The sequence below is a fragment of the Marmota marmota genome, unplaced genomic scaffold, assembly GCF_001458135.2.
Source record: "Marmota marmota marmota unplaced genomic scaffold, marMar, whole genome shotgun sequence".
Lineage (NCBI taxonomy): Eukaryota > Metazoa > Chordata > Mammalia > Rodentia > Sciuridae > Marmota > Marmota marmota.
Window position 1 is genome coordinate 20022669 of NW_026000005.1, and position 24339 is coordinate 20047007.

General features: G+C 38.7%; 1 pseudogene; it reads left to right on the forward strand.

The window, feature by feature from the left end:
• The window catches only part of LOC107138359, an 84865-nt pseudogene that overhangs the window by 17748 nt on the left and 42778 nt on the right, over positions 1–24339 (forward strand).

A 24339-nucleotide genomic window follows, 5' to 3' on the forward strand; every position in this document is an offset into this window, starting at 1 on the left:
CCAGTTTCTTTCTGCTCCTAGTCCCCCTGCCAACCTGCTCTAGCCAAAGCAGAAATGAAGGGTTGGTGTGTCTCACTGCCTTGTATCCCCAGTCCACAGTCCAAACCTATCAAACAGGAGACACTCAGGACTTGGCTGCTAGGGATCATGAGGCTGATCAACTTTTGACTTTGTTTTTGCCAAAAAGACTAAAACATTTTTTTCTTAAGGTTTGTACAAACTATATGAAAAAGAAAAATTTCAGCCCTTGGACCTAACTCAGGAATTTATATTTCCCCCTGAACTGATGGTGTATTCTTGTTCTTGTTTATGACACTTTTGAGAGAAAGAACATTCCCATCAGCTCATCCCCAGTTGTGTCTCTGCCACTATTTGCCCCTTCGGGTGACTTTGTATCATTGTCCTCTTCAGAGACCTATAAAAGAATTTTTCTCTTCAGATTTTGCTCCTGGACAAACCCAACTTGTCCCTGATCATCCGTGTAGCAAATCTCCTCTCCCTCCTGTGTCTAGGGCAGGACATCGCATATGGCACTCAAGTATCTTTATTAAAATAAAGAAAAACTCAGGATATGAACTATAATGAAAGACTCGTACAAACTTCCTGTCTCATGTTATCTAACATCTTGACATAAGTTTAAAGAATTTAGCAGCCTCCTTTTTAAATTTAAAAATTTTTCATTTTAAAAAATTGTTTCCATTTTAAAAAATTGTTCCTCTTGACCTCTCTTGGACTCACTTGTATTTGTTTCAAAAACTTCTGTTAGGAGTCAAATGTCAGGCAATGAACTAGGCACTTGGGATACAAAAAAAAAAAAAAAAAAAAAAAAAAAAGACAAACCTTCTGCTCCAAAGAGCTCATGAACCTTCCAAATTTGAGGAGGGCTTCCTATGCCCCAGAGAGCTCTGTCCTTACCCATCCAGTATTTTCATGCCAGTAGCTCTGGGTGTGCTCACCAGGTCTGAGTGCATATCCGGCCCTTGCAGAAGGAGCTGATGTGTTGAGGTTCCTTACCACTGTCTCACGCAGTGCTCCTCAGCATCCTGGTCTCAGAGCTGCTCACATCTTTAAAAAATCACTAATAACCCTAGTGAGGTTTTGTTTATATGTGTTATATCTGTTGGCATTTGTAGTATTTAACTATTCATTCACTCATTCATGTCTTTAGAAATAATAAGAGAAAACATATTAGCATAAATCCATTGTTCACAAAGAAAAACCTATATTTTTCCAAAAAAGAAAATCAACGAGAAGAGTGGCATTGTTTTACACATGTGTAAATCTATTTAGTGCTAGCTAAAAAGAGGCAACTGGTCCCAGCAGCTCAGGAAGCTGAGTCAGTCGTGAGTAGAAAGCCAGCCTCAGCAATGGTGAGGCTCTGTCTCTAAATAAAATACAAAAGTAGGGCTGGAGATATGGCTCAGTGGTTGAGTGCCCCTGAGTTCAACCCCTACTATCCCCCCTCCAATAAAAGAGGCTGCTGGGCTCACAGATCTGGCTCCTGCCTTCAGCTGGTTTCAATACCAAACATCACACAGCCTTTGTAAAAACTCACTGGACACTCCTGAGAGAATGAGAAGGAAGGAAGCAGGTAATATCCTTCACTATGAAATAATTTTGACCTTGGGACCCCTAAAAGGGGCTCAGGACCCCCAGAAATCCTTGCACTATAGTTTCAGAGGTGCAAGCCTCACCTGATCAGGACATGTGAATTATCTCATTAATCAGAGTTTTCATTCATTCCCAGGGACTCCCATCTCTGTCACCCTTTCTAACACTTATAACTTACTGCAACATTTACAGACTCTTCATGATAAAAAGAAGTTCACTTAGCCAGTCTGCTTTTAATTACTGCTTATATGCAGCAGGCTTTGCCATGATTGTTGTTCATTGTTTACATTTTTCAGAGTGAAATGATCTATGAAAGCATGGAAATTCCACCAAAAGATCTGTCCTTTGGACGCTCCCAAAAAAGAACAAAATAGTTTTTCATAAAATATTTTTGCAAGGGTATCATCATAATTTAAAACAAATTAAACAATTCAATTCCTGCTTGAAAAAAGCTTCCCTTGTTTATTATTAACTGGCAAATTATTTAAACAATGCTTCTTCCAGATGCATGGAACTATTTCAGTTTCAGAGAGCTCTGGGCAAGGAGCCTGGTGTCCCTGGGTTCATGGTCCTGTTCACATTAACCATCTGTGTCACCTTGACCAGGTCACTTCTCCTCTTTGGGCCTCCATTTTTTCTTCTGTTAAACTAGACCAGTGATTCCCATATTTACTCAAGTGAAGGAGCAATTGGAAGTCAAGGGCTTTTCTTTCAATGTCATATTCTTTGCTGGAAATAGTGACAAATTTAATTAGACTCAGTGAAATAGGAACAATTTTAGACAGAGAAAATATGAGCGTATTAAATGATTCCTGTACTGAACCAAAACTGAGACCACAGAAATCTATTTAAAAAGAAGAGAAGAGAAAAAGGCTGCTGGATTAAACATGGTCAATATTTGCAAATTATCCTCATAAATATTTATTTCATACTTGTTCATTTCTTCTTATTGTTACCTATCACAGCAGTTGGTTTTAGAGAAATTGACTGAAGGAAACCATAAAGAAATTCTGCCCATGAACTACTGCTAATTGAGAAAAATCCAATTTTCAAATGTAGCTGTGAAACCTTTGAATCTTGCTTAGGAAACAATAATCATATGTGAGAGAAAGGTTCCCACTGGCTTTAATAGGTTTGACATTCTATGTTTTTATTGAATTTCTGCTGTTCAATAAAACAGCCAGTCTTACCCCACACTTCAGTTGACCTCTGAGAGCCAAAAGACATTCCTAGATCATCTAGTCAAATCCCTGATTTTCAGAGAAAGCAAGCCAGGTCAAGAGAGTTTCCAGGTTTTCCTAAATTTGCCTGGCTACTTAGTGCCCAGATAGGGAAAGAACCTGGTTCCCCTGATTCCTGTTTCACTTAGTGTATTTCCATTCTCCATGCTTGCCTGATAATAAATAGCTCACAGTCCCCAGTCTACATGTAGTCAGTTCTCTGTGGATGTTCCATTATCATTTGTAACTTAGTCAATAATTATTCTTCAGTTGAGAATTCGATGTTTGAAGTTTTATCCCCAGTACATAGGATTCTTAAATGTTTATAAGTTAAAACTTAATTAAAATCCACTTCATTTTTTTGAAACTATAACAGATGGAAAAATAAATATGCAAAGCAGTGAATGTAATTATGAATTGATTAGGCCACCATTCTACAAGTTTCTTTGTTTTGTTACCCATGGAGGTTCCATTCATTCTTGTTCAGCTTGTGTGTTGTAAAGACGTCTGTGTGTGTTGTTATGGACATTAGCACTAAGTCTGACTATAAATGTAAATACTGCAGAGGATGGCAGAGGATCCCCAACAGAAGGTTCTGACTTTCTATGGGGAGAGGACTACCTGGATTGCCTCAGGAGCCCTAAAAGACCTCTGGAACTGACAATGAAGTATCCCAACACTCCTTTTGTATTGGGAAACACTTCCCTCTGTGGGTAGCAAGGAGACCCCAATTCTGACTTCCTATATTGAAAATCTAAATTCGTGAAAAGAGGTGTAATTGTGGCATCTACTCACAGATCAAAATACATACCTAGTGATTGGACTGCCCTTTTGCCTGGCTCATCTTGTTATATGACTAATTTCTTTGGCTCCTAAAAAAGCAATTTGGTTTCTCATTCCAACTCTAGAATATGATTAGATTTTTCTGGGATTAATATTTCCATTTTTTTTCAAGCATCGATCAATAGCAAAATAGATGTTCCTCTTACTAAATTCTAGAGTATGAAATCTTGGCTTACTATTTGGGCCAGATTCAGCTCAAATATGGGAAAAATGACTAAGGAGGAAGACAAGCCTCCTTTGTCATAGTTTTATTTCATATTATTCATTAGGTCTATAAGAATCATTTCTAAGTTGTAGTGTTATTTGCAAAATGAAATCTATCTGGCTTCTTACTCTACTAATGATAATTCTTTTTCCTTTAGGGCCTGATATGAAGTTTAAAGAAGTTTTCTATCCAATTATCATCTCTCCTGCAAGGCTCTTGGAATCATTCACAGTGACTAACACAAAAGAAGGTGTGTTCTCATTTATTATAACAACGCCCTTATATTGCAGATGGTTTGGCTAAAGAAAGCAAAGACTATTTGACACTAACCAAATCACAGGGCCATGCAGCTGGAGGAAATCATTTTTGGCATCATAATGCTGAACCACAGCTAATCTTTTGAAAAGAATATCTCCTAAATTCAGAAACTCCCAGTAAAGATTACATATCCTCTCTTGAAACTCAATTTTCTGCACAAAGCTGGAGTTCAACAAATGTTTGTTGATTCATCCAGAAATTCATTCAGCTATCTCTGATATTTCCATTGTGCAGGGAATGCTTAGCTTATTTCTTTCCTTTAGCAACAGAAAAGAACAGCTATCACGCTCCCTGTTAATAGCCCATGGCATTTTCACAGGCCAGAGGCAGGCCTAGGTATGCCCTCAGTTCCTCCTTCTCCAGCTCATCAGATCCAATTTCAGTGGCTGTCCCCAAACTACCCAATAAGGAAAGGTATGATTTGGTTTTCCTCCATCATTTAGGACTCAGTGGAGTTGATTCCTTAAATTAACATCATTCTGTGAAAAGTACATGTGGAATAAAACTATTAAACAATTATTTATTGATTAGTTTAATGGTTATTAGGCTTTTCACTGGATTGCCTGCTGGTAAACCAACATCCTGAAAAAGCCTTGATTTCTTCCCAAGAACTAACCATATCTTGGGCATGTTAGATGCATTAGGAGATTATGCGTCTACAATGGTAGAATAAACAATAGTTGACATTAATATTTTCTGTTATCGATAGTGAAATCTTCTTCCACGCTGTAATGGATGCTTTTAAGATGGTGCTGTGTTTGGCTTATCTCAGTTATAGTGATTTTTAAGTGTTAATTAAGGAGAATTGGGGATTTTTAAGGAAGAAAAGGTGAAAAATACCCATTTAAAATGCTGCATACATTGATTTTAAAGCCAGATATAAATTTGCAAACATGAAGTAAAATATTTTGTGTGTATTTTTTTTTATGCTCTTCTTAATACTTTCCCGGTATGAACACATCTGTTTGTCTTGGATAAGTAGAAAGAAGAGAACATTTTTAAAAATGCTTTCTATCTTGTAGAATGTCTAGTAAACAAAAAGATGTATAATACTAGGGAAGCTCACACCTAAAACACCCTTCTCTGGTATTTTAGAGTCCTTTGAATAACTGGACAAATGTGGCTCACACACACAAGTGTACACACTCACATGCACAAGAACTGCTAGTGTTGTTGATTTCATCTGTGGTTTCAAAATTGCTGAGTCACCCTCACAGTTCTGATTCTGTAAGAAATTAACTCATTCTTTCAATCTTTATTTAGTTTTCTTCTCTAAACTTGGATTACCTTGTAGTGAACCTGCAATTAAACATCCTTTGAGGTCTAAATAAATATGTTTTATAATCTCAAAGGCCACATATCGCTATTTGTTCAATGCCAAATCACAGCCATGTTAAGACAGGTCAAAAAAGTTCATGACCTAAGTTCACAATGTGATATGAAAAGCTATGGAGATGTGGACATGTGCACAGTTACCTTCTAGATAAATCTTTAGACTCCTGAGCTGGGATATCTGTTCAGTTAGCCAGTTGGGTAAGCATAACAGAATCTTGTGGAAGAAATTTCACCCTGAGACAAATTCAGCATTCCATCTATTTACCCCAATGAAAGTCAAGCCCTGCTTCACCAAAGGTCTCAGCTCCATGCAGCACTGCCAGCAAACCTTGTTTAAAGGAGTCCCAATGCTGACTTCAGTTTCTTTTTACAAGAATCTTTTCTGTCTAACTTCCCAAAATTAAAGCGTGAGCTCCCCCTGCTGAGTTAGTCTGTGTTGATGAAACAAAATCCAGAACATTCCTGGGTTCCCTATCAGCCCATTCAGGTCTTAGAAACATAAGAAATTATGAATTATAATATTTTTCTTCTTTAAGAACTCATGACTATAGTGCAGAGTGGAATGGAAAGGTAAGGAAAAGCAATTTTGAAGGTAAAAATTCATTAGCTGAACTTTTTCTCAGTTTCAAGGCAAGATTTCCTAAGTGGATAAGGCATTGCTTAATAACCACTGAAATGAGTTTACGGGAGGGGTTTGCAAGCTCCCTTCTCATACCTACCCTATTACTTGGTTTTGGTACTTCACAGCACTTCTTATATTTGAAATACATCATTTATTCATTTGCCTGGTTATAACCATCTTCCCCTGCTGAACGCTGACTTCCTGATAAGAGAGGAGAACTCTCTTATCAGGAAGTCAGCATTCAGTGCACACAGTAGGTGTTGGTTTGATGGATGGAGGGAAAGAGACCAGTGAGTGTTTACTCACAGTGGCACCTAGGGTCATGGTTCAATTAGAGAACAATTCAGTACCAATCAATCACATAGAACAAGTTTAATAGGGAGATAGAGAAATGAGAGAACCATGAAAGCATGGTGAAAGGTGTGGAATTCAAACTCAGCTTTCATAGGGGGAGGGGTTGAAGTTAGATAGGGAAACAAGCACGGAGATAGGCACTGAGGATAAAGAGTCTAAAGAAAAAGGTCTGGACCTTGCCCTCATGAAGCTCATAATCTGTTTCACACAAATAATATACAAATAAAATGCAAAATTGCAATTGCAACCTGTGCTATACAGGAGAGGTGCAAGATGTTAGAGAAGCAGATAACAGGTCAGCCCAACCTCCCTGGGAGTTAGGGAGGGGTTTGCCAAGCTGAAGTCACAAGGCAAGTGGAGTGATTAGGTAGAGAAAGTGGGAGCAGCATGTACCAAGGGCCAGAGGCTGAAAACAGCACCTATTGCTGGGAGAGGAGAGGTGGGGACGGGCCAAGCAGTGCCTGGTGAGGGAGCACTCTATCCATGCAGCAGAGAGCTATCGCTCTCTGGTTCTAAGGATCGTGATTACTTCTCAGAGATCCTGTATTATTTGTGCTCTCTTTTCCACACTTTTCTGTATTCATAAGTTGTTCTACTGTGAGTATGTGTTACTTTAATAATCAGCAAAATGGAGCATTTCTGAGAAAGGTGGCACCATATACCCACAATGGTCTTCTCTCCTTACTTGCTTTCTTCTTTTCCAGGCTTGCAGAATATTAACGAAGCTGTCTTACTTTCAGAGCTGACTCTGGGTGCTGGCCTCAGCCTGACTCAGGTGAATGACATCCTTGATGTGGTTACCAAGTTCACCAAAGAGAAGTCACAGATATATTGTGCTCTCCTGAAGCATCTGAGAACCCTGGCTGGACAACAGATCAGGAACATGGCAGTAAGTTCCCTGCACCCCATACCTGAGTGTGGGTCCTGCAGGAAGAAGAGCTTGTATCATCCTCTGTTTCTACCATGTTCTGCTGTGTCCATCTGTGTATTTCACATGACTGAATTATGCATTGCCAATTTCAAACCCTGTTGCAAAAGCCATTTAAGTGATCAGGTTTGTTGTGGGGGTAGGGGGGAGATGTCTTCCTGGTTCCCCCACCCGTACTTGGAACTTGTCTACAACTGTCTCTTGAGGATCTACCCAGTCCAAAAAGGTCTATCATTAACAGCTCCCAAAGGAGTGCTTCAACTTGTTACTTTATAAAGACAGCTGATAGATTTATTGAGAAGAACTGACTTGATAACAAACATGAATGCAAACCACACAATTTATTCAACATCATAATGTAATTCTATATTAAAACTATAATATATAATATAGAGCTATAAAATACTAAAATAAATATAATATACGTGTAAATAGGTATAAACTATAAATAATATCCAGCAGCGTTATGCCTGTTAACCTTTAATCCCTCTGCATGAAAGAATTATCAGACTATCTCTGCAGTCCAGTCCTAATTCTCTTCTTTGATTATGATGGTTTTGTCTCTGCTGGTCTCTTCAGGATTCTGTGTTCATATTCTAGGCTGCCTGAGTTGGTATGGTTGTACTTTCTTTCCTTGAGGGCCTTTACCCAGAAATGGTAATCTCAGTCATGCTATCTGTAGTTCGTTGTTGGAAGTAAATTCTTCACCAATGGGATCCTCATGGATGGCCTTTCCCAGAAGCTTGCTTCCCCATATCCAAAGGTTGTTACTGTGTATTGCCTAGAGGCCATCTCACCTCTACTCCATCTCTCACCTCAATGCCAAAATCTAGCAGTGGCATCAAAGTGAATTTTCACTTTCATTTTCATTTGTCTTAGTAAATAAGTAAAAGATTAATGTTTCCTGAAAAACATTTTAGGGTTTGCAAGAAAATTTCATCTATGCTGGCATTTTTTTTATTCTAATTGCTGAATTAGGTTGAAAAGAAATGTCATTCTTTGTTTAATACAGGCCTTTCACAATTTATTTAACAAAAGCCCTAAGGTTGCTTATTCATCTTTCTTTTAGTCCTTAAGTGGTTACATAATGAGCAGATTACCAATTTCTGATGTCAGCCCCATTTTGGGTGTGGGTAATTGCATCCTCCAAGTTGCTTCCAAAGGTGAGCCACTGAATTCCCTTACAGGTACTGATGTCCGTTTTACAAACATCAAACACAGAGTAGTGAGATAATATGAACTCCTCATTGACATCGTTGGGTGCAGTGCTGACTTTTCATTTGGCTGTGACTAGAACTGAAAGCACACAGATCCAAGAACAGTGGGTGGAAATGGCACTTCAAGCAATCAGGAAGCACCAGTGAACACATCTCAACTTGTCTTTCTCCTTATCTATTCATTATTAAAAGTGAGCCCATGGGGTTGGGGCTCAGTGGTGAAGTGCTTGCCTGGCGGGGAATGACCCTAGTCTCAATCCCCAGCACCACAAAACCGTGAAGAAAACACCAAGAAAGTAAAATCCTGCCATTGATTTATGTTTTAGAGCAAGACTATAAAGGAACAGAGCATAGAGTTTTAGTTTAGTAGCAATTTTGTTTTAAGAGCTTTATGACTTACTCTTTGTCCTGCACTTAGGTGTCTTAACCTACAGTGTTTCTGACATCAGAGTGGTAAGATTTTCCTCACCCACCAAGCTGTTCTCTATCAGACATTAACTGAGTTTAACTCAATTGTGGTACTGCCTACCTGGAGATAGAATCAGATCCCATACACTGAGGGCTCAGTCCACAAGACTGCCCCCACTTTAGATGCCAACAATAATTCTAGTCTTCTGGAGCTTCTGACCAACAGGCTATATATTGGGACTCTTATGACCCTTCCCTTGGGTTCCACTGATTTGCTAGAGTAGCTCACAGAACTTTACCCATTCATTATAAAGGATGTTGGGAAGGATGCTGAAGAACACCGAGTAGAAGACATGAGTAGGGCAAAGTGTGCAGGAAAGAGCAGAGTTTCCCTGCCCTCTCCCAGCCTTATCTTCAGGTACCTCCAGCTGGCCCAGACCCTAGTCCTTTTGAATTTTTATGGAATTTTCATTATATAAGAATGACTGAAGACATCAATTGGCCTTTGTTAAAAGCAGTAATCCTGTAATCACTTGGTTGGTTTCCCTGGAAACCAGCCCCTAACCTGAGTTTGTCCAGATGCCCACCAAAAGTCACCTCATCAGAACAAATGATGCTCCTATTTACCAGTCGATTCCAAGGAACTTAGGAACTGTTTCAGATGCTCCTATCACTCAGGAAATTACAAAGGTTTTAGGAGCAACCAGATCAAAAACCAATATTAGAGCAAAATATTTTCCTAATACTCTTGCCTACAAGGGTTTTAGAAGCTCTATGTTATGAATGAGGGAATATATATATATGTGTGTGTGTGTGTGTGTGTGTGTGTGTGTGTATACACATATATATATGTAGCAGCATGATATATATATATCATACTGCTATAAATTTTATACCAACCTTGTCAGGCAGACTTATATGAAAGGAAATTTCCAGTAGGAGCAAACCAGAGAAGTGGCCCCTGTGTAATGAAACAAAAGACAGACTCACCTTCATCGGTTAAAGATTTATCACCACCAAGCACCTTCCTCCAGAGTTCCCAGAACATCACAGGTGGACAGCACCATTTAGGTAAATCTGTCCTCTCTCCCAAGGTGGTTGTTTCATTGAGAGTGACATTGATTTGGGTGTCCATGTTTTCTGATGTGGGTTTGAAAAAATCACATAGGCTTAAGATTGTTTCATGTATTGATTGTTGCTGTCGTTGGTATTTAATTGTGGATGTCACTGTTCTCATGAGTAATGTGCCCATGCTTATTCCCATTCCTCCCTGTACAGTCTAGCCCTTCCAACACATGCCCATGATCTCCCCCATCCACCCATCTGTCTGCCATTGTCACATCTGTCCACTGATCCGGATCGCTCTGCCCTGTAAGTCACGCGTTGTAAGCTTAGCAGAGTGTTTCCCATAAACCACAGGAGTCCTGCTCTGTTAGTACAGGTAAAAGGTTGTTTTTCCAAGACAGAGTCCCCAGTACATCTGGTTACAAACCAAATCTTGGGATAGTCATGATGTTACATGTGGCAATTTTTCAATTTAATTTTAATTTTACAATGTGTTTTCAGAATAGAAATATAACTGGATTTAATAAAGTAAGTTTCAGTACTATATACTTGTGAATAAATGCTTTTTCCTCCTTCATAGAAGGAATCCAGCAAATTCCTTTAAATGATCATTTTCTTGCTGGAGCAGCAAATGCAAGCCTGAAACCAGAACAAATCCTAGTTTCTGTTTTCATTTCTGTCTCTAGAAAGGTATGGGTTATGAAGTTTACCATATCCACTTCTATGTTGGAATTTAGTTGCCTTATTTTTATTTTGAATTAAACTCAGCATAATAAAAAAATAGAATTTGTAGCAAATATTTTGCACATGCCTAGGTATAAGCAATAATGGCAGATTTAACATTAACCAGTTTCATTAGCAAACTCTAGGACATTGCATTATTTTCTTACCCTTCTTCAAATGCTCTAAAAGCCCAGGATCTTTGGAATCACAACTCATGTAATTAAAAAGGACTAATAACCCAATATCCTTATTGTATAGGTGTGGAAATTACAGTCCAAAGAAGTTTAATCTTTTCAACAAAGGTTCACAGTGAATGAGTAACAAAACCAGAACTAAAGTCCACCATCAGCCTCAGGACAGTTAAGTAAAAAATAATTTATAAAATCTTTCATTTAGGTCTTATTGTCCAAGACTAATGTTTTCTTCAAATTAATGAGGACTGCAAGGATACGAGCTAGCAACCAACTGAGCTCTGATCATCTAAGATACTATCAGTATAGGAGGATTCCATATTCATTGAGGGCAAAATCTACCTTTGACTTGCTTTTTCTTTGATGGCGTATCTGTTTGCCAATTGGAAACTTGGTCAAAAGTGGATTTTTTTTATTGCATCTCAGTTCTTGTGTTTCAGATCACTTGACCAGTAAATAAAAATCAATTGCCAACACCAAAACATTGAAGAGCAGAACATCTATTTTATGGGCATTTTCGCCTGGTATCATTCACCCACTCGATAGAGTTTGAAAGTCTGCTGGGCACTACATGAGCGTCAAAGACAGATGGTCACCACCCTTTGCTAAAAATGTTAATAGGTGTCTTCTCTGTCCTAGGGCTTACAGAAAAAAACTTTAAAATTCAGAAATATAGAAAAATAAAGTATAGGGAAAATGAAATTAAGATTTGCTATTGCTAACTTGTCACTGATCCTCAGAACCCAACATGCCGATGCAGATTCACAACTGGTTCGTTTTAAGGATGCTGGGACTCAGGAAAAGTTTTGCAAAATGAGAAGAGAGATGGTGTTCTGAGAATAGAACCTAACCGGGGTTAATGACTTTCCATGAGCAGCGAGTGGGGTGATTTTGAAGTAAATGAAGCAGCAGATTCTACATCACATCACCTATGTAGTGTTCTTGTCACCTCCAAAGTTCGACCTAAATCAATCCATGAAGAAATAATCAGATAAGCTCCAGTTGAGGGTTGTCAGCAAAACAACTGACTGTGACTCTCATAAGTAAATAAGTAAGTAAGTAAGTAAGTAAATAAATAAATAAATAAATAAATTCTTCTAGACTAAAGAAGCTAAGAGAGATGGAGACAACACCTTTGTGGCTCTCATGGGGTAACCATAAAGTTTCTTCTTGTATATTTGAGGAAATCTGAGCATGAACTGTACGTTAAATAGCAGTATTGAATCTTTTCTCATTAATAAGGCTTATTATTATGACAGTGGTGTTGGTCAATGGTTATACAGGAGACAACCCTGGTGACTTAGAATTTACATATGGAAATACTTAGGGATGCGTGTCATGATGTCTGTGATTAACTCTTAGATGGAACATGTGTGTGCATGTGCGCATATGTGTGTGTGTGTGTGTGTGTGTGTGCAGTACAGTGAGAGCATGCATATGTGGTACAATGTTAGCCATTGGTGAATCTGCAAACCTAGGTGAAAGGCATTTATTGTGCTACTCTTGATATGTCTGTACATTTGAAATTTTTCCAGAGTAAAAAAAGATTCTTATTATTTTCCAGTGGGAGTTGTGTGTCAGCTTTCACACTGGTCCACATCAGCAAAATTCCCTTGTGATTGTGAATGCTGGAATGAGAGTCCTTTTCAAAGATAGCATAATCATCACCATTATGGACTTTGGCATATTCCATAGAGGAGTGGGCCCTACTACAGTCAGTGCAAATAGGTCCTGTCAGCAGTTTATTGGAAGGTGATTTCTAAACCTATACCTCATACCAAATAAAGTCTGCTGCTCCTAAAACAGTGACAATTGACATGGTTCTCAAAGGGGGTCCCATGTTCCCCCTCTGTAGCATCATAGCATCTCAGAGTAGATGTATGTGATTATTTAAAACAATGCTTTAAATAAACAAGTGTGTACCGGGGCCCATGTGTAGGTTATGATATTCCTATGTGAAAAATAGTTTTAGCAGCCTTCATTTGTGTTCTTAGAATTTATTTTCTGGTAAACATTACACACCTTTGTATTCCTTACTAAACTGGTTAGATTTCTCTCTTTCTTTCTGTCTTTCTTTTTCTCCTCCTCCTCCTCCTCCTCCTCCTCCTCCTCCTCTTCCTCCTACTCCTTCCTTATTCCTTTTAATCTAGATGTTGGGGTTGAATGAAGCTTGCAGGCTGATTCTAGCTAAAATCATCCTCCCAGCATCTCCCCACAGAGGAATGGTGGAATACTGAAGAACTTTCATGATCAGTTTTCTCTTTAATTCCACTCAGATGTTTTGCAGCAATTAAAGATGAGGGTAAAAATGAGTTTGCCTTTAGGACACTCTAGGGAAGAGAGCTTTTTCCAGGTGCTTCCAGCCTCTCTCAAGTTTCAATAAGCACCACGTATTTATTTGATCTCTTTTTCAAATTGTGTTTCTGAGGTCCCTTGATGGATGAAACCCAAAGAACTCCTCTAATTTATAGAAACTTCCCCAAAGTGATGAAAATAAAAATCTGAAGACCATGCAGCAACATACAGTTTTTTTAAAAAAGGTTTTTATATCAGTCAACTGGATCTTCACAATCAATACTTTCCATTAAAATAATAAAAGCATCTTTATTTCAGGACCCTTGTGCATATCACGACATCTCCAAGAAACCAGCATCCTAGAAGACTTTCTTTAACCATACCTCTGGGGACTCAGTCATTTGAGGTCAGTACATTTTTTGAATGAACAGAACTGACAAATAAGGATACAGCTGTCCTTTAACCTTGCTTTCCTTTTGAATTTCAAATCACTATTGTAAGCTCAGCTATCGGATGTTACATACAAGCAATAATCAGAAAGTGCAGTGGGATAACAGTTCCCCTTAACAACAGCAAACAGAAACATCTCTGAGAATAAAATCAATAAGAAATGTGCAGGGCTTGTACATTAAGAGAAGTTTTAAACTAGTATTAAACTTAAAATGAGACATGATTTGTTAGAATGGACCCAAGTACTATGTATAACTGTAAAAGTCTAATAATAATTTTAAAAGACATGAATACAGGGAAAGATGCAGTCCTTAGCTAGGAAGACATAAAATGAAAACATAAAAATAGGCATTGTGAAAAATAATAGTAGTAACAAAGGGAAATTAACCCTATACACTTCTGAAATGTAGTATACATCTCAAGATGTTAAACATTATAGATACTGTCACAGGAAGAGACTGAAAGACCAATGGGACAGCACAGAGTCCAGAAATAGATCAGAAAATGGGTATCATGAGAAATAAAAATGCATTTTAATTAATAAGATGGAGTATTTAAACAGAGATAATTGATGCAATTACCAAACCCTTTTAAAGACAAAGAAAGAAACATAAAACTGTCTTATTTCTCACCTTACAATGAAAATAAATCCAAGATTGATTGAAGTTTTAAAATTAAAAACAAAGGCAGGAAATTTCTAGGAAAAAATATGCATTATTATTATTATTTTTTTTAAGTCCATAGCTCGGGGAAGACTTCCCTGAGTACAACATGAAACCCAGAAGCTATAAAGGAAAAGACTGACAAATTTCACTATGGAAGAGGGAAAAATAAGTAAAAAAATATGCAACAAAAAGTTTTATAAGTTAATAAGAATAAAGGAAAACTAAGAAAAGCATTCCTACTGGCAGATCACAGGGAAAATAAAACCATTAAACTTCTAAAGCCTCACTTGGTATTTTTAAAAGACAAATTTCAAGCAACAAGATGTAACTTTCATCTCTAAGACTGACAACAATTTAAAATGTTGGTAATAGCCATGACTGATTGAATTTGGATTTTTGCCTATAATCTTATTCCCTTATATAATAAAATTACTGAAGCTAGATAACATTGGTTAAAATGCCCAGTATTACAAGGACCTAGCAACAGGGGGCAGCAGAGATCTCCTGCTGTCTCTGTGTTCAGTGACTTTCACTGTCGCAGTTTCTGAAGTGGCAGAATTCAGCAAGAAGGGAGGTGTATTTCAGTTCTTGGTGACAGTGAGTAATCAGGTGGCAGCTGACTCGATGTTATCTTTAAGGCCTTCTCACCAGGCCAGGATGTGCCCATGCCAGGATGTGTGTGCTCCAGTCAAGGAATCTAGTCAAACCCACCATCAGCAAGTGGGTTGCTGCACCTCTGTCCCTAGCTTGTCCTGAGTGGAACAATTATGTTTCCCGAGGAAGCTGGTATTTGAAGAGTTGACACTCAAATCTGAATATTTCACTAAGAGTCCTTTCCAATCAATAAACAAGAGAGAACAATGAAACTAATAAGAAAACACTGTCGCTGTCACGATTCTCATTTGCATGACTAAGGAAACTTCACCAGTGACTATAGTCATATTAGCTGCATGGCTTTGGGGTTGAGAGAGAGATGAAAGAGAAAATCAGAATATGAAGGAAGGAAGTAGGTTGACCCTGTTCCCTTCCCTGTCTGGGAGGGGGGGCATTTGGGTCATCACAGACTACTCTGGCCATCTGTTGCCTTCAGGTTCTTTCCCATGATGTGGGTTCATTTCCTCCTCTGGTCTTCTCCAGCCCTCACTGGGCCTTGAATTTCAGACCCTCCTGTGCTTTCCATTCTCTTCAATAGGACTCAGATTCTAGTTTCCATCAGTGAAGGAGCTGCCTATTCAGGCTGGAGTCTTCCACTGCAGAAGAGAGCCCTATGTCCAACTCAGATGGCTGTGAAGATGGACACCTCTGAACTTATCCAGCAGGGCAGATTAAGTTTCAGGGAGTATATTAGTCAGCTTTCCATCATTGTGGCAAAGCACCTGGGGAAATCCACTTAAAAGAAAGAAAGGTTGTTTTGGCTCATGGTTTGAGAAGTTTTGACCATGGTCTGTTGGCTCCATTATTTGGGGGCCTGTAGCAAAGTAGTACCTCATGGCAAAGAGCATACAGTAGAACAGAATTTCTTACCTCATGGTGTCTAGGAATGAGAGAGAGAGAGATAGAGAGAGAGAGAGAGAGAGAGAGAGAGAGAGAGAGGTCCTAATAGCCACTGAAAGGGCACATTCCTAGTGACTTAACTTCCTTCCAATATGTTCTACCCCCTAAAAAATCCACCACCTCCCAATAGCACTACAGGCTGAAAACCAAGACTTCAACACATGAGCAGGAAGCATGAGAAAACTTTTTTCCATATCACAGTCAGAATCTGTCCTGTCAGCTGCAAAGACACCTTTAGGAATCCTGGGTGTAGTGTGCCCTTCACCAGGTACAGGATTACAGAAAATGTGGATTGAGAAATCAATATAGAACGTATGAATTCATACATATACATGCATGTTTGCACTTTCTTATGATAAAAGTAAAAGTCCCTGTAATGAACACTTGACAAATATAGAAAAATATAAAGAAAACCCAAATCTACTGGAAACCTTTCATACATACACATACAATCACTATTAAAGTATATTACAAATATTAAAAACCTAATTCTCAGGCAAATCTAAAGTAAACATGTGTCAGAGACTTTTTTTTATTTTAAAATTAATTAATTAATTTTAATTAGGTATACATGACAGCAGAATGCATTTTGATTCATTGTACACAATTGCAGCACAACTTTTCATTTCTCTGGTTGTATACAATTTAGCATTGCACCATATGTGCAGTCATACATGTACCTAGGGTAATGATGTCCATCTCATTCTACCACCTTTCCTGCCCCCCTGTCACCTTCCCACCCCTTTCTCCCCTTTGCACCATCAAAGCTCCTCCATTTTTCCCATGTCCGCTCCATTTTATGGATCAGCATCCACTTATAAGAGAACATTCCGCCTTTGGTTTTTTGGGATTGGCTTACTTCACTTAGTATGATATTCTCTAACTCCATCCATTTACCGGCAAATGCCATAATTTTATTCTCTGTCAGAGACCTATTTAGCTTATTAATGAGGGGACCAGCAAAATGATTCAACTGAATGAAAATGAACTTGAGATTGAGTATAAAGTCACTGAAAGAATAATGAAAGACGTAGCAGATATAGATAACAGAAGTGGTAAATATCTTAGAGGGAATAAAGCTGTAATCTTTGAGGCTGTCATTTCTGAGGAAAGGAATCATTTGATACTTTACTAAAAAAATAAACTACATGTTACTATGTAACTTAACAGAATCTCAGCCTAATCATTATTAAACAAAAAGTCCTAAAAAAAAATGATCCCCTAAAGAACAAGGTAACCATTGACAGGTTTGCTGGACTGTGTTCCAGTGTGACATTAAAAGCACATGAAATCTTCTTTTGACTTTCTCCAAGTTTTGAATAATGTTTTAAACATGCTATTATCATTTTAATAGATTTCCTTCTAATCTTAAGAGTTATTAGGGTGTAATAAAGAAGTAAATAAAAATAAAATGAATATCATATTGTATCTATAATCCGACATCCCTCTGTTTTTACAAAATAGCACTATCATGAACTTTTCTTCATGTCACTAAATATTTTTCAAAAGGGGATTCTTAACTGAAACAGGTTTTTTATTCAAATGGATAGGCTCTTATTTACTTAACCAATCCTCATTTGAGGGAGCAAACAACATTTTAGCAAGTATTCTAGTACATGAATCTGCACACATTTCCAATTATATCCTTAAGACTGATTCCTACTTGTAGAATTTCTGTATCATAGGTTCTTAAAAGCCTAGAGAGATTGTTTCCCATTTCAGCAACCCTTACCTTACCAACATTGGGTATTATGTGTTCTGATCTTTCACAATTTAGAGAAAAATTGTATCTTGTTATTTTGATTAACATTACTTTATTAGTGAATTTATTTCTTTTTTTTCAGATGGTCACTAGCCATTTATAGTTCTATTTTGCTTTTATATGATTAAATCTCATAAAAATGAACACTAAAGATAGATTTGAAGGACAAAATTATACCCAAAGGGCTGCTGAAACCTGAAGGAAATATGAGGAAAGTGTTTTTCACTTGCCCTATAGCTAGAAAGAGGATTTAAGGTCATCTGCACATAACCCTCATCACCTCAGGCTAACCCACCAGTGTACACCAACCCTCGTCACCCCAGGCTAACCCACCACTATACACAGAGGGCCACAGGAGAGGACAGAGCAGTGTTCTAATGGTCAATTTTAATTTTCAACTTGATTGGATTAAGATATGCCCAAGATTAAGGAGTTTATGGGTGTGTCAATGAAAGTGTGTCTAGGAATGATTGGCATGTGGGATAGCCAACTGAAATGGAGACCCTCCCTAAGTGTGGGCAGCACTGTCCAATAGTGAAGCCAGATTTACAGATAGGTAGTTAGTATAGTTAGGTAAATTGGGTCTAATGTCAAGTAAGATAAATAAAACAGAGGCCATTATTGAGAATGGAGTCCAGGAAACCAGAGCAACACTTGGGAAATTGAAATGTTAATGTCCCCAAGGCCTGGAACCTATTCTAAGGAACTGTTAATGACAGCTCCCAGCAAACAGGGAAATGCTGATCAAAGCTGCCTTTTCTGCCCATATTACTCCTTCAGTCCACCTATCACCTACCTTTTGGGCCTTCCCACCTGCCTCCTATCACTGCAAGATAACGGAAAACAAAGGACAGGAGTGTGGGAAAGCTGAAAGAAGACCTTAGCTATAAAAAAGGGAAGACCTCCCCCTTCCACGGATTCCACCTTTTGGGTCCCCTTCTTCCTCCGGGGAGAAGTCTTTTCTGCTGCCCTTTAATAAAGCTTCTACTTTCCACTCTAAACTTGCCTCTGCGTGCTTTTCTGGTGTTATACCTCAGCATTTGGGGAAGCAAGGACTCGTCACGTAGCAATAGGATAATGGCTTGGATGGGATGAAAGTTGGAAGAACAAGGAAGTGGAAGCAAATGCAAGCTCCATTCTTCTCCAATAGGTTCTTGACTGCAGATGCAGTCTTCTGAGGATATGGGACTCTCACTGCTTCACTCTTCCAAAGTGGTTTCTCCAGAAGCCTTCAGTGTGGGACTAGGGTAGCACCCTTAATCCCTCTTGTTCTGGAGCTTTAGCCTCTTGGACTGTGCAGCTATTGGTTCTTTCAGTTCTCCAGCCTACAGACGGCCATTGTGGACTATTCCAGCTTCTGGTCGCGTAAGCTAACCTGATAAATCCCCTGCTTATAATTATACTTCCTGTTGTTTCTGTTCCTTTAGAGGACCCTGAATAATACAATTGTCTAGATTTTTTCCCCAAATAAAGAGCCTGGCCCTCCCTCTCACATCAACTGATGTTCTGAAGTTGGGTTGGTTGTTGGTCTGAGGAGGTTTACCAAATGAAGAAAAGAAACTGTTATTTGGAAAACATCCTGGTGTTAATCCCCAGGGGCACCATGCAACAACTTCAAGGGACAGGAATATCCACTGGGTAACTTCAATTACATGAAATTACAGAATTCGAGAACTGACACTTCTTAAAGATCTTCACTCTTGTATTATAAAATTTGCCTTCAATGAAGGGAGAGTAAACTTCATCCTCACCCCAGCTCTAAATTCATAGACCCAGATTAGTTTTTAAAAAAAAAAGTCTGCCAGGCATGGTATCTTATGCCTGTGATCCTAGTGACTTGGGAGGCTGAGGCTGGAGGATCACAAGTTCAAAGCTAGCCTCAGCAACTTAGTGAGGCCCTAAGCAACTTAGCAAGACCCTGTCTTGAAATTAAAGAAACTAAAAAGGGATGGTGCTATGGCTCTTTGGTTAAGAACCCCTGGGTTCAATATCTAGTACAAAAAAAAAGCCTCTAAATTTACAAGTTCAAAAGTTAGTTTAGCTAAAAAGCATGATTTTTGAGGTTCAGAAACGAAAGCCCGAAGAGTTTGAAAATAAATAAGCAAGCAAACAAAAACTTCTGCCCAAAGTTATTTATGGCAGTTCTGGGTCCAGAACTGTGTCTCCCAGTTTCCCACCTGATGCAGTGCTGACTGCCTCCCTGCCTTAAGGGGAACCTCACACAGGCTCCCTAATGGACATGCCAACAATGGGAAATTGTACCTCAAGTGGTATCTTACTAAGAACTGTTTAAACTATGTAGTTTTTCTCATAAAAGTAGAATATCCCATATGCCAGTTCTCTCACAATCAACCTCCCACTGGTCCAGTCCCCACCTTGCCTCATCCTCATCATATGTACCCTCTATAGTTTCATGTGGATAAACAATGAGGCTGAAGAAAACTCCAGTTAGAGCTGAACATGGGCTTGAGGCATTTAGAGTAGACAAAGATGTACCCATTTCTTTGTGGTTGCTTCTGACTCAGAACACCAATCTGCTTTGTGCTTTGTTTTTTTTTTTAAACCCAGTTCATAGATCCCCAGAAGCCCTTGCAAGATCCAGTCGAACGCCCCATCATTCATTAGTCTGGCATTCACCCCGTCACAGGGAAGGCAGTGTTTTGTGATGACATGCCTACCTTGGCAGAGGAACCCTTCCTGGCAGTGATGACCTGCATCAGGCCACATGCTAAAGTTGTGTAAGTGACAAGGCAGACTTGCAAACCCAGTAATGCCTAGGAAGCACTTAAGGGCACAGTTATCCATCAGCAATCAACTCAACTTTGCACGTTGGTGTACTTACACACACACACACACACACACAAAATCTCAGGATATACCTCGATAAAATAAAAAGAAGTTAAGAAACTGATTTTGTGTGGATACATTAATAAGCTCCTGTCAAGAGAGGGAGCTGGTATCTGTAGGGCTGGCCATTGTTATCTAAGAATGAAAAGTGTCAAGAACAATTTCCTTGGCTCATGAAAACCCGAAAAGATATGATTCTCTCCCCCTTTTTTCTTTAAAATACTGTTTTAAGAGGAGCATGGATTCCTAAAAGTGTCACCAATTGAACATTGTGTCATGGAAACTCAAGGGTACACCTTCCCAGGAAGGGAAGAATACCAAATACTCTCCTGAGGATCCCTCCTTTTATTTTTTTGCCTCTGCACCCAGTGAAACCAATGTGCCCCACTTCCCACAGTGTCAGTATGAAGTAAACACACTTTCTGTGATGGACTTTCTTGGCCCATGTGAATTACAGTGTGGTTCTTGGGATTTGCATATTTACACAGAAGAGGACCATGTGATCCTGCAGCATGCAAGTGGCTTTGTTTTTTTCCCCAGTTCCATTGATGCATCCAAGGCCCTGGCATGGCCTGGTGTCCTTGAAGTGATGTTCCCAGTGACAATGGCAGTGAAGAAGACAGACTGTACGCCCAGGACGAGGTAGCACCATAACAGTGCCTAGCATTCTCACAGCACCTGCTCTTCCTTGGAACCGATTATTTTCCAGGTGACTTTGCACACATGTCCATATACAATCCGAGTCGTAACGTTAGGTTTCTTATTTGTACTAAGCCTTGTTTTGGAACAGATTTAAAGCAGCTAAGACCCCTGTTAAGTTGACACTGTTCCATTTTAAGATGAAGACATAAAAATTTAGATGGTCTTAGCAAACTGTCTGAGGCCATATAGCTATGAGTGGCAGAGCCAGAGTGAGAACCCAGACCTATCTCTATGCTACAAGTCACCCACACACCATTCCAGGAATGTCTTCCCCCAACCCCAGTTGGCGAGAGCCTTTCCAGTGCACATTTTCATTCCCTCCTGGCATGTTCCTTGGTCTGTTTTTTTTTTTTCTGCAGGTAATTTGCATGGATCAGATTGTCTGTGCTGTGGTTGCAGATTCATATGCCCATGACAAGCAGGCCACAAAAATGATGAAGTTTGTGTATCAAGACATGAAGCCTGTGATTGTGAGTATTCATGTAATGTCAGCATCTGCTTGGCCTTTGGTCAGTTTGGAAATGTCTTTCCAGAATGTTCCAAAGGATATTGTTTTACTCCTGAAAACCCTTAATCTTGAGTTTTCCATCTGCTATGGAGATAACACAAACTGGAAAACTTATTTTGTCCTGAAATTTTCAATTTTCCTTCCTCTTACCACCAGGTACTTCCATTTGGAAATGTGTCCTCCTAGCCCACAGCAGATTCTAATCATGCCCTGTGTGTCTAAGTACTCCTGAAATGCTTCTGGTTTTCCTTAAAGGGAAAGTCTCAAATTCCAACTTGACATTTGAGTCCTACAAAGTTCAAACCTTTGCTTTTTAGGTAGATTTTAACACTTGTAAATTTGAAATTTATTTCCCTTAGCTCCTGTCCCAGGTTCCAACACCTCAGGTCCTTCACTGACCTTAAGTTTTGTCCTGTCCCACATTAACTGGCTCAGTCCTCATTGAATGTGCCTTTGTTGCCTGGGCTTTTCTTCACTTTTTGCCAGGTTCCAAGGTAAATCTACAGTGATGCCTTCTGTACATTCTGTGATAGATCCACCGCAGAGGGACATAGCAACTTTGCCTAGAAGTGGGACATTGAGAGGAATCATTTGCATTACATTGGCCAAGGCCTGGCAGCCTCTGTTCCTTCTAAGGAGAGAAGCTGAAAATTTGTCCACAGATAAATGCCATGGAATTGCTCTCACTGGAGGTCAGGTTCAAAGTGAAAAAAAGAGGAATGATCAGAATTAATTTTAACATACTACCCCATGACACCAACATAAAACAAGATAAAAGGATTAAAAATTAAAAGGTCAAAAGTGAAATAAATCCAAAAAGCAAGCAAGAAAAGCACAGGGGAACTCCTCAATAGTATTTCTGAGTATGACTCAAATTCTAACTTTCATAAAAGATTTATCAGTTCTACTATATAAAGTAGCACACTTCAGCAAAAGAAAAATATAAGCAGTCAAAAAATAAATATCAAGTGGAAAATAGTTGCCATACCATAGGCACAAGTTTCTTAATTGTTCCTGATTTCTTAATTACATAAAAATTTCCTAGAAATGAAAAGGAAAGACTAGAAAAACATGCAAAGAATGCCAGCAGACAGATCACAGGAGTAAATTTTTAAAAAGGGCCCTTATAGGTAGGAAGAGATGCTTAGTCTCTTCCTAAATGAAAAGCTACAATGTTAAGCCATTTTTAGCCTACAAATTGGCAAAGTATATTAAGTTGAAACCACATTCTGTTGCCTTCTTATCTTCCTGATAGAAATGCAAACTAGAACAACTTCTATGAAGAAAGATTTAGCAATATCTATGAAAATTCCAAATGTATATGCCATTTAACCAACAACCCTGCTCTGGGAATTTATCCTACAGCTTAGCTTGTTCACCTGCCAAATAACGTATTTTTAAAGTTTTTCTTTGTACCATTGTTTGCAATAGGAAAATACTAGAAACAAATTGAGTGTCCATCTATTTATATAAGGGAATTCAATGTGGCTGCATATGTATTTTTTTTTAATTGAGGACATTCTCACACTTCAGTGTGAGAGATGAGGAGGAGACCAAAGTCAGAAATCTTGAATTTGGTCACATTGGTAAGATCTGTTATTTATTACTTTCTGTGGGAATAGAAGGATCTCCAAGTTATTCAGATAAGCAAAAGAAAAAATGCAGAAAGGTGTACAAAGCAGGGAGTGTGGTAATATAGATTTATATTTGCTTGCATTTGTATAGAGAAGTTCTGAAAAGATACACAGGAAACTAATGATAGTGGTCCTCTTTGGAAAACAGATGGAGGGACCAAGACTCTTCAACAGATACGTTCAGAATCTGTTTCATTTTTAAACCACTGGAATGCATTGTCTAATTTTGAAAAAGAAGTTTTAAATGTAAGTTTGAAAAATCCCTTAAATAAATGATAAATCTGGGCTAAGGGTGTGTGCAGTTCAGGGGTAGAACGTTTGCCTAGTGCACATGAAACCCTGCGTTTAATCATAAGGTGCAGAACATAAACAGACTAGAGTTTGAGAACAACTTGACTAAGGAACAAAAGTTATGTTCCTGTGCAGGTCTACGTATTGAAATCATTCTTTTGTAACATATTTATCAAAATCCTAACTAGGAATGAGAGGTAGAGAATTCTGAAGTTTTCCTATAAGGTTTAGACTAATCTAATATTAAGCCTCCATAATAGGTGTGTTTTTGTGAGAATAAAGGTGAAAGAGAAGTCCAAATCCATGAAGGATGGATATGACTGGGTTCCATTATATGATGAACCTATGTTCTGAAATGTGCCAGCTCAGGAAATGTAGTTGAAAAGTGCAGCTGAACCCATGGAGTCTCTAGGAAGTCATGTTTGAAATCTGCACTGTCCTAGGGAATTGTATACATTACATGTAGTTTTCAGCATGAGGGTTGTGAAGATGCCCAAAGTCAGAAATCTTGAACTTGTCCACATTGGTAATACCTATTCTTCATTACCTTTCACAGGATGCAATATAACATAAATCATTCATTGGACCTAG